This window comes from Vicia villosa, linkage group LG2 (assembly GCF_029867415.1).
Source record: "Vicia villosa cultivar HV-30 ecotype Madison, WI linkage group LG2, Vvil1.0, whole genome shotgun sequence".
Taxonomy (NCBI): Eukaryota; Viridiplantae; Streptophyta; class Magnoliopsida; order Fabales; family Fabaceae; genus Vicia; species Vicia villosa.
In genome coordinates this window covers 122039530-122054773 of record NC_081181.1, presented here as the reverse complement: position 1 = coordinate 122054773, position 15244 = coordinate 122039530, and positions in this window count along the sequence as shown.

Below are 15244 nucleotides of genomic sequence, written 5' to 3'. Positions count from 1 at the left end.
GAAGACGTTCCACTTCCGGTCAATTCAGACTCAGTCAAAAAATACTACGCATAAAAGACCCGCTAGGTCGACGTACCTAGGCAAAAATAAGGGCATCCCGGCAAACCAAAAGGGTTTGGGCAAAAATTAGGGATAAAACAAAAGAGAATAACCCGCTAAGTCGAAAATCCGAAAGGGCGACTTAGGAAAAAAGGGGTATCCCGCTGGATTGAAAACCCGAAAGGGCGATCCAGGCAAAAGTTAGGGATCAAAAGCGAGAGGCTGCAGTCTGAATATCCTTCACAAAGACCACCATACGCCCTTGGCAGAACGGACAGATCAATCCAACCATTACCCTTCTGAAGCAAAGCATTGAGAGGATCAAGGATATGGGAACTGTAGCAATATCAGTTTTAATGGAAATTCGAGCATTTATCTTTGCCATTTTGCTCTTTGCATTTTATTTTCTTTTTCGCAACCACCTCATTTAGGAGTTGCTTCCTTGTACAGAAGCCTATTCATAGGCATGCAATCAATAAAATGATCCTATTGTTAAAAAGCTTTCCTTGTTACTTTTCATTTTTCGTATGCGAGATGTGATTTAATTCGTTATTAAACATTGCATTGGAAACATGGGGGAATAATGGTTATGCCAAAATGAAACATGATGTTACCTAAACATAAAAGTGCTCTAAGGGGCACCATTTTCATCCAAACGTTGTTTTCTATGCAGGTTGCAGGTTCTAGCCGTCATCTCGGCTTACGACATGTCACAAAGGTCGTCATCATCCCGCGCGAAAGTTCAAACGTATAATTCATCAGTACTGGTAAGCATGGGGCACCTGAAGAGGTCCATGTCCCTCTTCCAGATGACAGACGAAGAATGGTTTCTCAAAACTCATGATTCCCCAAGTCGTATAGGTGTCATACCCCAATTTTTGACCTAAGATACCACCTCACATCATTTGCATATGCATCATTTGCATCTCTAACAAATTGCATAGCTTGTGTTTGCTACTTGTGACTCAGCAGGATTTGATCAGGAAATCACTCATCAATACAAGTAACAATCAATTAGGGTTTTGTTCTCCCTTCATTTCAAATGAATCATCTTCATCAACAATCAACATTTGGTCCTCAGAGATTCATTTCAACAAACTCAACAGCTTTGAATCGACTGAATTAGGGTTTTGACTGAAGATAGCATACTCTTGACTTTTGCTCAGGATTTGACCTAATGACTTGGGACATGACCTCAAGACCCCAAGTGCATCATTTTGACCTAATCCATTGGCTCAGAACATCTCCTATACAAAGATTGATCAGACAAATCATCAGAATTAGGGTTTTGAACTATCAGGGACTGAAATCAGGGATCACATTTGGGAAACCCTAAAAATCCCCAGGAAGTCAATCAAAGGTTTCAATCATCTTCAAATAATCCCTATGACAATATACAATGGAAATTACATCTCAATCCAAGACCTACAGGCATCAATTTCATCAGGTCGACAATTAGGGTTTTTGACCTAATTCACTGAACCACTGATTTTTTAATCAGGACATGGTGCCACAACTCAAACCATGGCTCAATATCCTCTAATGCTTCAATATGGTCCATTCATACTATTCATTTGGTGAGGATAGCCTGTTTCATTTGAAATCTCCAGAAACGCGATTCGTCTGAAAAAGTCAACTGTACAAGATCACCATTGACTTTTGGGGAATTTTGGTCAACCATGACTTTTGAAGTTTTGAATCATCAATATATGATATGAGAAGTCATTTGATCAAGAAAAATCAAGAAAATCAATCAAGAATCAAAAAGTCAAAAGTTTGACTTTCATACTTGGAAAATTTTTCTAAGTGTTTTTCATGGTTTTTTCCAAACTTTGGAAGGGAATAACTCAAAATTTCACCTACAAACTGAAAAAAACTTCCAACATGAAAGTTGTAGATTTTGATCCAATAAACAACTTTGACACATATAAATTTTTTCCATAAGATCAACCATTTAAGAGATATGGTGCTTCAAAGTTGGTACTTTTTGAAAATTTCACTTAAAACTTCATTTTCATCAAAGTTCATGGATCTTTTTCACCCATTTCCTTAAAGGTCTTGAAGAAACTTTCAACTAGGGTTTTGAAGTGTGTAACATGAGCTTTCCAAAATGTCCAAGAGCATGAAAAAATATGGAGCATAGCTATGGTTTTGAATTTTGACATTAGTGAACTTTTCACTTGAAATTTCAAGCCATTTTCACTAAGTTTCTATACTATATGGCCAATGATCCAAGTGATGACACACCAATGCAATAATTGATAGATATTTTCTGGTTTGAGATCAGAATGGAAAGAGATAAGAAGCATAGCCAATTTTAACCATGGTTTAGTAACTTTAACCATATGCATTAAATGGTAAGATTCCATTCTATCTCTTAAGTGCCAAATCACCATTCTTGATCAACTTGCAAGAGCTTTGTATTCAGAAACTTTGGCCTATAAATAGAGGTCCAAACTTCATTCAAATTCACACCAAAACCTCATAATCATAGGTTTTCTCTCTTCTTTCTTAAGTTACAAGTTTCATGAGTTTCAAAGAGGGAGAATTGCAATTTCCATCTCTTGCAATTTCTAAGCAAATTGAGGGTTCTAACATCCCATAAACATCAAATGTGAAGTGTTTGATCCATCCACACACCCCAAAAACACCCAAAACTCAGAATCATCATCTCACCTCCAAATATGCATAACCTAAGCCTTATCATGCCAAAATCAATTCCAGGTCATTTCTGTCCAAACTAACACTTCAAACACCATCCATATACTTCATATGAACTATCCAAACACTCATCATCAACCTGAAACATCAGAATCATCAAGCTCGATTCTCACTTGCTCCTACTGCAGATCGGGTTCCACCAACTGATCCAGATGTTTTCAATCCACTCCAAGCATCCAGACACCTTCCATATGGTCCATTGAAGCTATCCAGATCAAGAAACAACTTCTGTAACACCTCTATTGCAGAATTCGAATCCCAGCTTGGCCGTTTTTGAGGTAAGTACTCATGAACTTCAAACTCTATGAATCATGCATCATAAATGAAATATTGCTTTGCCATCTTGTTTCTGCACCTATGAGGATCATTAACCCTCAATCAATTGCATCATATCATGATCATACACGATTTCACAAAGATTTGTCATATTAGGGTTCTTCGTGTTCATCAGAAAATTGATCACCCAAGAGTGAAAATAAATGGAATTAAATGGTACCATCATGTTCCTTATGAAAAACCGAGTAAGATACACCCTTCACTTGATCAATTTGGTTCAGTTTTGAAGATTTTCAAATTCAAATGGGGTTGGTGTTCTTGGCGCGTTTTTTTGGTTCAGAAATTTCAAATTCTTGTTTGTTAATATAACTAAATGGACGCGTATATGTTACAAGCCACAAGCGTGGCTCAGTTGGCTTTTGTTTTGAGAAACAACCTCCAGGTCGTGGGTTCAAGCCCTTTGGAAGACAAAACCAATTTTTTTTATCACTATTTTTCTTCAATTTCTTCACAACTTCACCAATTAATTTAACCATTCAAATTAATTTATTTTCCCTTCATTTTTTACACACTTCTTATTTAATATACATATTTTGACAATATCAAAAAAAATCACAAAAAAATATTTATTTAATGTGTTTTTAATTAGGTTTAAAATGACATGTTTTTAGGTATTTTCAAATACTTTAAATATTGTTTTATTTGATTTTTTCAAACCTAATCACTTGTAAATATTTTTGTGATCAAACCCTAATCACTTAGATCCTAATTAAGCATTAAAACTTGTTTAAAACTTAATTAAGTTGATTTCTTTCAAATTCAAATCGTTTTAAAACGAGCGATCGCGATTCTTTTCAAAAACGATAAACCATTTCTTTTTGAACTATTGATTAAATCTTTTTAATTGATCAATTGATTTTCAAAACGAACAGGGGCCTCTCGAATATTAGAGAGTATAAGACCCACTCTTTTTTTCCTTTTACAGTTTTTCTTTGTACAGAAAGCTTTTTCAAAACAATACTTTTTCAAACAGTTTTTCAAAACAATAAATCTCACATCTTTTTTTCAAAACCACCCACCCTGTTTTATGAAAATAAAACAGGGGCCTCTCGAATATTAGAGAGTGTAAGTCCCATTTCTTTTCTTTTTTGTACAGTTTTTCTTCAAACAGAATAAACTTTTAAAACAAACCTTCAAACAGTTTTTCAAAAGCGAAACCTCGCGTCCTGTAAATAAACAATCAACCATGTTTTGTAAATAAAACACGGGCCTCCACGTAGGTATAAGTCCCAAGCCCCTTTTTGTACATACCCATTCCAGTACATGAAATTAGGTATTTCATTGTACACACACTGTTTTGTACATATCTCGATCAATTTGATTTTTAACTTTGAATAACAAACCAAAAATGAAGGTTTTTCTTTAAATCTTCCCAAAAATATACCATGGGCCTCCATGTAGGTATAAGTCCCCAGCCACTTTGTAAAAACCTGTTTACATAGCTTTGAATAAATTCAAGTGGACCTCTCCCCGAGTGTGAGTCCCGAGCCCTGTGTATACAAATGGATCATGCTTACAGGTATATTTCCTTCATAAACTCCATTATATACACACACTTTGTCATATATATAATTGTTCATACCTGTTCATGTTTGTTCATACTTGTTCATGTTTGTTCATATGTGTGATATGTGTGCTTGTTCAACTTAGTATAACACTAGGTTCCCCATAGCCTCCTATTGGGCTACGTGCAAAGAATCTCCACTAGTTTAGGTTAGGACATAGAGTATGGTTTCCCGGTGAAATCGCTCTAAGAGCTCAGACCAACTATACCATGCCTCCCCTTGGGCTTTGTACAAACGAGTGACCCTCCCATAGCCTCCTCTTGGGCTTACAATGCAAGGACCCTGGATTGTCCCTCCCATAGCCTCCTCTTGGGCTTACAATGCAAGGACCCTCGGATAGCCTCCTCTTGGGCTTCGTACAAGGACCCACGGGCTTCTTATAAGCATCCCCAATATCCAAATCAAAAAACCTAGGAGATTAGACATTTATCATCTCTATGATAGGAGTATCTCTTCTATATCATCACAAACAATTAATTTATCAAACTTTTTGCCACAAGGCTGGCTAATCAATCAAACTTTTTTGCCACAAGGCTGGCTAATCAATCAAACCATTTTGCCACCATACTGGCTGATTAATCAAAGTTTTTGTCACAAGGCTGACTTCATTGAAACTTTTGCCACGAGGCTGGCTGATTAATCAAAACTTTTTGTCACAAGGCTGACTTCATTGAAAGTTTTTGCCACAAGGCTGGTTAAACAACAAAAAACATCTTTATCATTCTAAGCACCCTAAGTGGCATGGCCCCGGGCTTATAATGAAAAGATTTTCAAACAAAAAACAAGCAGATGTATGTGATGATATAGATTAGATACATCGAACATTTAGATGACATTTGTCTCTTATCCTTTGCTTCCACTAGCATAAGTGGGAACTACGATTGCTCTGACTTTCTCAACATCCCTTTGAGAATACGTAGGCACAAGGTCGATCCTTGGCGAGCAAAATAAAACAAAAAAAACCATTCAAACCTTAGCACCCGTAGACCCCGAGCTACAGATGCTCTGATTCCCTCTACGGGATATGTATGCAGAGGATAGCGATGATCTTTGCGAGCATAATCAAACAAACACCTTAGGTCCCACCTATTTCACAACAGAACCTCTCAATAACATGGAATGAAAAACAAAGCAAAGAAACCTATAGAGTACTATAGATACGTTGGGTGCTAATACCTTCCCTTCGTATAACCGACCCTCTTACCCAAGATCTCTCCCCCACTTTTAGGTTATTGCAACTTTTTTCCTTTTCCTCTTTTGGAAACAATAAAAAGTTTGGTCCGTACAAAAGAAAAATCATTTTTTTGAGCACTCGAGCCCAAAGAAGGCATCAGGTGTCTCATCACAAAAAACAAACGATTTTTCCCCGCGACAATAGGATGTAAGGAAAGTCGGGCGAAGTCACCTCCTCCCCAACGGAGCTATGTTCTAATCTTCAACACTGTTGCCAATAATCTTTGGTACTGAGGTTTCCAACGCCCACTCACAATGGCGTCTCAAGAGAATAAGCAACGGACCCCAATGATCCCGCTCTGCTACCTCATCAATGCCTTTATTTGGCACTCTGCATATAGCGTTCACTGCATATAACATTGCATCCTCAAAAGCGTAGCATATCCGTCAAAGCGGATCATTACGCCATAGAAAAATTCAAACATGCATACAAAGCATAAGCCAGATAATATAAATCAGCACCCAATCGAGACAATGATACTTCCCCACATAAAATATTGTCCTTACAAACTTCGATTGATATCTGCTACTACATTACAAATCTCCTTATGCCACTGTGCTGATACCTGGTATCCCTAATCCCCGGAAGAAGTCTCATCTTCCCTCCCCAATGTGGATCGGATGCAATGTCTTTCTTCGTCAGAATCGTTGTCTCCGAGGTTATTTCCCGCGTGCTGCGTGCAGAATAGAGCGTGAATGAGGGTGGGCATTCAACCCATCTCATTTTTCAATCGTTTGAATAACCATACTTGGTGTGTGGCAATTCGAACGATTGCCGCTCTTGAAGAGTTACACCCCGCCTTTGGCCTGAGGGATTCATGTAATTCTTATGCTTCGCAAGCATCAATATCTCCGTAATTCCCAGTGGTTACTTCCATCTTCTTGTCAAGTCTAGTCGTCACTAGTCTTGTTGTGGTTATTTCCCGTGTGCTGCGTGCAAATTAGAGTGCGAATGAGGGTGGGCATTCAACCCATCTCATTTTTCAATCGTTTGAATTACCATACTTGGTGTGTGGCAATTCGAACGACTGCCACTCTTGAAGAGCTACACCCCGCCTTTGGCCTGAGGGATTAATGTAATTCTTATGCTCCGCAAGCATCAACATCTTCGTGATTATGTCTTTTGATCGAGTCTAGTCGTCACTAGTCTCCGTGGTCCCTTCCCCCGTATGGGAAAACTTTTCAAGTCCAACCCCCGTGTTGCGAATCCTTTGCCTTCCGACCTTCAAACCATTTCAAAGCCCAATTCGCATCCTGGCAAACCCTTTCAAAACCTAGTTTCTGTCCTGGCAAGCCATTTCAAAACCAATTCCCAATCCCTAGCCTCAGTGTTGTCAATAATCTTCTTGTGCTCCGGCCTCATTGTTGATCCTCGTCTTTTTCATTCTTGATGATCGTAGGTCCGTTAACCTTATCCTCATCTTTTTCATTCTTGTGGATCGTAGGTCCGTTGACCTTATCCTCGTCTTTTTCATTCTTGTGGATCGTAGGTCCGTTGACCTTATCCTCATCTCTTTCAATTCTTGTGGATCGTAGGTCCGTTGACCTTATCCTCATCTTTTCCAATTCTTGTGGATCGTAGGTCCGTTGACCTTATCCTCATCTTTGCCAATTCTTGTGGATCGTAGGTTCGTTGACCTTATCCTCATCTTTGCCAATTCTTGTGGATCGTAGGTCCGTTGACCTTATCCTCGTCTTTTTCATTCTTGTGGATCGTAGGTCCGTTGACCTTATCCTCATCTCTTTATATTCTTGTGGATCGTAGGTCTGTTGACCTTATCCTCATCTTTTCCAATTCTTGTGGATCGTAGGTCCGTTGACCTTATCCTCATCTTTGCCAATTCTTGTGGATCGTAGGTCCGTTGACCTTATCCTCGTCTTTTTCATTCTTGTGGATCGTAGGTCCGTTGACCTTATCCTCATCTCTTTCAATTCTTGTGGATCGTAGGTCCGTTGACCTTATCCTCATCTTTTTCATTCTTGTGGATCGTAGGTCCGTTGACCTTATCCTCGTCTTTTCCAATTCTTGTGGGTCGTAGGTCCGTTGACCTTACCCTAGTTTCTAGTCATGGATCGTAGGTCCTACCTTTCCATCAAACCCGTATTTTCAAATCACAGTTTCATACAACAATCATTTCCATTGAGAACCTTGTATTGGCACCTTGGCTACGTTACAAGCTATCACCATCCAACCATTGCTTACCATAAACTTTTCCACCAAAAAAAAAAACATTCCTCTTTCCCCAGCAGATATCAAAACAAAAGCAAAAAATAAGGATATCATTTACCATCTTCTCTTTAGGACAAATTTGTGGCACTTTGATATTTAATCTTCTTCTACCTTAAATGTTCGAAAGGCTAGCGCCAATCTCACATTCAGGTTTAAGACGATTAAATAGGGGCAGCTGTCATACCCCAAATTTGTCCTACCCTTTTAACTTCTAACTGGCTTAGGCTTTACATTCATGTACATACATCACTTAGGTCATAATCCATACCCATGCATGCATATCATTGGTCAATCAAAGACTAGCAAGAAAAAGCTCTGTGGCAAAGAATTTTGACCAGAAAATAAGGAGACTGAGGTATAATCATGTGGTTCCATGTTCAAGGAAGTCCTCCTAGATTGGGGTTTTTCTCAATCTCAAGTCAAGGCATTGATTGAAGGATACTGGCCTGCAAATCATCTGGTTCCTTAAATCAGGGTTTCTTTGACCAAAGTCAACCAGTTGACTTTCTGGTCAACATTTAATCAGGAATGGCTTCTATGTGTGGAGAGCTTCTCATACCGATTGTGTGGATGTGTTTGTTTGACTGGATTTGGCTAGAAGAGATTTAATCGGGAATTTCATCAATAGTCGGAAAAATCAGAACAGTGGACTTTTGGGTCAAAATCAGAAGAATTATTCAAATATTGACTTTTGGTGGAAAATTAATCAAGGGAAGTCAAAGAATGGATAAAATCGGGAGTTCGACAAAAAGTTGCCAAAATAGCAAAAAAGGGAAATTTCAACACTTAGAAAAATTTTGATGCTTTAAATCTTGTTAAGCAGTCCACTTCAGCACTGGATTACATGTGGCAAATGGAAGTTTTTGAAGAAAATTCCAACATCAAAGTTGTTCCTCTCATAGAGGAGAACAACTTTGTAGTTTGACACTTTTTCATTTAAAGCTTGTATGAAGAGTTAAAGTGGTGTGAAGTTGCTGAAAATTCATTTGAACCAAGTCATAATCCAGGTCACAAGTCAGGTCATGACCTGGCATTTTAACAAACACATGGCATGCCAAATCTCCAGCCATTTTTAGAGCTCTACAGAAATGCCATGAATGCAAACTTTGTATCATTCTCTTCCTTGTCATCTCCTCTATCCATTGAAACAAGAATTGGGACAACCATGTCCCCCATCTATTGAGCCTAGTCTCATTAATTTTGGACACGTATGGAGCAAGTTACAAAGCCCCAAAGTCATGTTTCTACCAAGCTATACTTCTGCCAAGAGCACAATCCCATAGTCATGTGCTTGACCAAAATGGTTGAATTCTGATAAACAAACATACAAAAGTGAAAACTTGAAAATAGATGTTCTGGAATTATAACATGTTCTGATAAAACTGAAATTCTAAAATATATTCCAAACTTGTGTCCCAGAAGTATTTGTTCGAATTCCCAGAAAATACATGCATACACAGTTTAACATCTACCAATTTTTTCTAATAAAAACAAACTAGAAATTATTCATCTCAGGGGGAGATTGTTAGAACTCAGGAGTGTCTGAATCAGAAACAAAGAGGAATACTTAATTCAGGGGGAGCCATAAATCAGAAGTTAGATCATAGGGTTACCTAACTCATGGGAAGACTATACATCTCAGGGGAGAAATTATTTTTAAGTCTGATCCAACCTTCTTAAATTTTTTTATGATAAAAAAAAGGGGGAGAAAGAAAGAGTTTAGTTTTTGATGAATAAATCAGTTGCTTGATTGAACATGAAAAATGAGATGAAGTTTACTTGCTTAATTATTATCCTCTCATAAAATTGTTCCATCAAAATACATGGTTTTTGTCATCATCAAAAAGGGGGAGATTGTTAGAACAAGATTGAGAATCTATATTCAGAATCTAGTTTTGACGATAACAAGCATATATTTTGTGAGCAACAATTTTATTACTAATGGGTTCATCTAGTGTGCAGATATTATATGATAAATCTTATACATGATTCATCATAAAAAGAGTACAACAACTACATCCAAAAGATTGACGAAGCTAAACATCATTCATCAGATGTTCTGATTAAGAACATGTCAAACAAGCCAAAGATTGCAGATCAGAAGCAAGAGAAGCAACAATCAGAGACAAGACCACTCAGAAGAACAAGCAATATCAATGCTTACATACAACAAGCACAGAATCAGAAAAGTACATCAGACAAGCCTCAAGAAATTACAAAGAATTATCTGATACATGAAGTCTCGGTACAACAAGAATAAAAGATCAGAAGTTCTGATGTTGCAACGCAGAAATTCAACCAATTGAAGACAAAAGATCAAGTCATCACAAGCAACATCATCGTCTACTACAACATCTATGGAAGATACTCATAACTCAATAGTCAGAAGATTCAGAAGCTTCAAAGACAACTAGCTTTGATAAAATAAAGAGACGATCGCATGACATTTATTCTTTGTCTACAAAGTACAAGAATAGAAGCTATCACATAAAAACAATATTGAAAGGAGAAAAACAAAGTCTCAGAATCTAAGGGAGAACCGTTACAAACATAATCATTAGAAAAATGGTTACAACAATTAAGTGGAATAACTCCCAAGGTTGATTGAAGAAGCAACCCACATGCAGCGCGTTGGGAAGACAAGCTAAACCAAAGAAACACACCGCCAACTGTAATCATCTTGTTGAAGAAAAGGGTCTTCCAGAGAACAACACTTGCAATTAAAGGATCATACGAGACAGAGCATTAAAAGCAAATCTTCAAACAAGTCTCAACAGCTAGATTCCAACGGTAACCACTCATCAAGATATAAATTGAATCAAACTTCAAACTTGATAGTGTGTGAGGTGTGTGCCATCAAGTGCCCATTCGAACACCCAAAGTACATCAAAATGTAAATCCAAAGTATGTATCCATGGAGCAACTACATAGTGTAGCAAAAGATAAATCTTGAGAGGAATTTTGCAGAGAGAAGCTGCGCTTGACAATATAAATGAAGAAATATGAAGTTATGCATCAGAAGATACATAGAGGCAACACATACTCAATATGTGATGAACTAATCCATAGTGTTATTATACACTAATCATCAGCCTAAGTGAAGAAGACATCTGAAAAAGAAGAAGTCGATTATGCTGTTAAGCAGCATGCTCCATTGGAGATTATGAACTATACTCATACTTGATCAATGCCTACATTGTTCATGTTGAATAACAGAAGTAACTGAATGCACTGAGTTGTTGCTCGATAGTGATTCATGTATACTGATGTTCATCGACATGCCATCAAGCTGTAACAAGCTTTATGATCAGAATTGAAGAAGGAGTAACTGAAGACCAATATGAAGAAGCATATAAAACAGAACTGCTGTTATGAATCTGCTTAAGGAAGTAGAAGCACAAGAAGCAACTCAAATAAGAGCTGTTGCTCTTTATCTGCTTATAGGAGAAGAAGATGATCATCATTCTGAAGAAGCATTCTCAATAAGGGTTGTGTTCCTTAATCAGCTTTCAGAAGATAAAAGAGATCAAGCAAGAAGCATCCAACATAAGAGTTGAGTCTCTTAATCTTCTTACGAGAAGAAGGAGAAGATCTCAATCAGAAGATAAAAGAAGAAGACTACAAGTTCTCTTATAACTTGTAATAAAATGTAAAAACACATAGAGTTGTTTCTCGTAGTGTGTAATATCTTAGGAACTTCTGATAGATTGTTTAGGCACCAGAAGTGACTTCCAGTCAGAGTGTCGTAAACATATGTGCTTAAGATAGGAGAAAATCTGCTTGAATAAGAAGCACTTTTGTAATCTCTAGTAGACTGGTGAACGTTATATCCTGGTGGGATCCCTGAACGGTTCATCATCTAAGGTTAGTCACAGTGGTTTGCTGTGCAGGGTTAGTCACGAGCAGTTGGCTTGTGCAAGGTTAGTCACTCGCGGGTAGCTTGTGCAGGGTTAGTCACAGCAGGTAGTCTGTGCAGGGTTCCTAAGTCAATGAACGTTATATCTCGTGGAGATCACTGAACGAGTTACTATCCAGATGGTTAGTCACAACAGTTGGCTGTGCAGGTTTGTTAGTCACGACGGAGGATCGTGCAGTTGTAATCATGATTTGGTTATAGTGGATTAAGACCTCTGTTGAGAGGAAAATCAATTGAGGAGGGTGGACTGGAGGTAACCTTATTCAGAAGGTGAATCTGGATAAAAATGAATGTGTTTTTTACTTTCTGCACTATTCATTTTAACTTAGAACAATCAAGCAAAAGCTCCTCAGAACTGTACTGAGCAAGTCAGAAGTTCTGATGACACACAGAAGTTAAAATGAATATCTAATTGGTTATGTAGTTCTACATCTTCATGCTTCTGCAACATCAAAAGCATAATCCAATAGATGATAAAAACGAAAGAAAGAAAAGACATTTCTAAAGAAAGGGAATTTTAATTGATAAAGAACACAATTCAATCCCCCTTTTCTTGTGTTTTTCTCCACCTTCAGGTGTTTGGACTGCTGTGAATAGATGTCGAACATGATGTCCTGACAACCTTCATATGAATGAGAAGAAATTCTCTATGCAACTATTTTTAGTAGCTTTTGAAGAGAGTAGTTACATACCTATACCCAACTGTACTTACCCATACCCGGACAAAAGCCATAAGTTTATTTAGAAAACAACACAAAATGAGAGAAGTGAAGGAATAACCTCTTTAAATAACTGAGCAGTTACTTAGGAAATAACAATTCTTTGACCGTGACGATGGTCTTGGTCAATGAGAATGTTATTTGAGGAAGATAACAACACAAATAAATATGCATCGTCCAAGTCAGTTTTGAATGGATTTATTGAATTTGGACTTGTTCTCTTGAAACGGTAGTTCTTAGATTTTTTACCGGAAACTTCAAAAATTTTGGTGCTTTTTGAAGCATTTTGTACCAGAATTTTGAAATTTCCAGTAGTACAAAATTTTAAAAAAATACCGGGTATTTTAGAATTTCTGGTAGTATAATTTTTTTTAAAAATTTCAGAATTTTTTACAGTACAAGTTGTTTCGAAAAATCCCAGAAATTTCAGAATTTCTGGTAGTTCATTCTTTAACTGGTTTCTTTTTTGATTTTTTTCATTGTTTCAGTGAGGACCAAGGATAAAGACAATCCCATTGTGGGTAGGCTGACTAATAGAGCGGAAGCTAAGGCCCGGAGGGATGACGCAGAGGCTTCCCTGCTACGGGCTGAACGACATCCTCCGACCAATTTTGATTGGAAATGGATGGTTGAGCAAGCAAAGGCTACATAGTTCTGTGCACCCCGACGCTGAACTGCTAGAGTTGCTACTATTGGGGTTGTTGTGGAGGTACATGTGCATGTGGCTGAGCAGGTAGTTGTGGATGAGTCGACTGTTGAGGTACCCATTGTGGAAGAGCCAGCTGTTGAGGTACCCGCTGTGGAGGATGAGGTACCCACTGTGGAGGTGGTTTTTGAGGAGGCTCTTGCAGCGACTGAGCAGGTTCTTGTGGAGGCTGATGAGGTTTTTCCTACTGATACAGACGTCACGAATCATACGTCTACAGAGCCATCAGTTCACACTGATGGAACCTCTACAGGAGGACTTATTGACAGGTTCGGGCTCATAGGGTATGTTGACCATGTCGCATTTGGAGTATGGCAGTGTGAGGTATACATGTTATATTTTTTATTGCAAATTATTCATTATGGATCGAATGACTATCTGAAATTCCCATATATATGTTGATACTTTTTTTTAACTTTAGTTGAAGAAATTCCCATAGGGGCCTATGCCTGAGCAGGTCAGATGTATTGTTACTAAGTTTAGCTTGCTGGAGTTTGCCGAGTGCTTAGTGACCATGCTCAACGCCTCCCTCTTGTCAGCTTTTATTGAGCGGTAGCACCCTGAGATATCATCCTTTCATCTTCCATTTGGGGAGATGACATCACATTGGATGATGTCTCCTTATTGTTCCATCTTCCCATCGCTGGTACATTCTTCACTGGTCCTCATATTAACCAGGTGACGGCGCTAACACAAGTTGTAGAGGATATGGATGTTGATGAGGGTGTGGTGCTTGTAGAGTTTGCCTTTAATAGAGGCTTGCATCTTCAGATGGTTTAGATGAGGGATATGTACAAGGACCACGTCCAGGCCTAGAGGTATAAGGTTGCCGCTAGGGCGTACATGCTACATCTAATGGCATATACTCTTTTTGCGGACAAGTCAGATGTTTATAGATGTTCGCTACCTTTGGTTGTTTAGTAGCCTAGGCACTCCAAATTGGGCTTGGGGAGTGAGGGTGTTAACTATGCTCTACACGACACTCGGAGTGGCTTTTCGACCTGGGATCAGACAACTAGCTGATTATTTGAGCCTATTACAAGTATATTAACATTTCTTTGTTGATTTTTACTTTGTTTAATGAGTCTATTAGTTATTTGTTGGATGTCATATTAATCAGTTTTAATTTATTCAATTTTGGATATACGAGCATTTCCCCCAAATTTATGATAAGAGACAACAGCGTCTCCTAGCGAGTGCTCCACTAGCGAGGAGATGGAATGACATGAAGTTGGTTCATGGTGATGTTGTGGAGTACAGGAGGAGGCTTGATACTCTGACAGTAGATGATGTCGTTTGGACACCATACACGGCTCACCGCTCCCATTATCCATTTAACGACGTTGCATTGTATTCAGGGCATAAAAGGTGGGAGAACCACGTGGCTAGACACTTTCTTGAGAGGTGTATGTGAAAATTTGGTTTTGTCCAGGGCATCCCTCGTCCAGTTCCTAAGGCTCCAACTGGTGGGATTGACAGATGGTTTTAGAGCCATATCATCATCTCTACCCGTAAGATTAGAGCTAGCGCAGTTCCAGTACAGTATCCTTCATAGTGCGAGGATGGTTACTTGGAGTGGTATCATAGTATATTACACCATCTTCTCATATCAGCAACTACATGGTATTCTGATGTTCTAGGGTCTTCTGGTGCTAGGGTACAAGCAGACGACGTCCCGCCACCACCACCTCCACCTCCCGCAGGAGAACAAGATAACTGCCTCCAATTGATTGTTGTTCTTGCAGATAACCTCACGGGTTTGCTAAATCCGGATGGTGA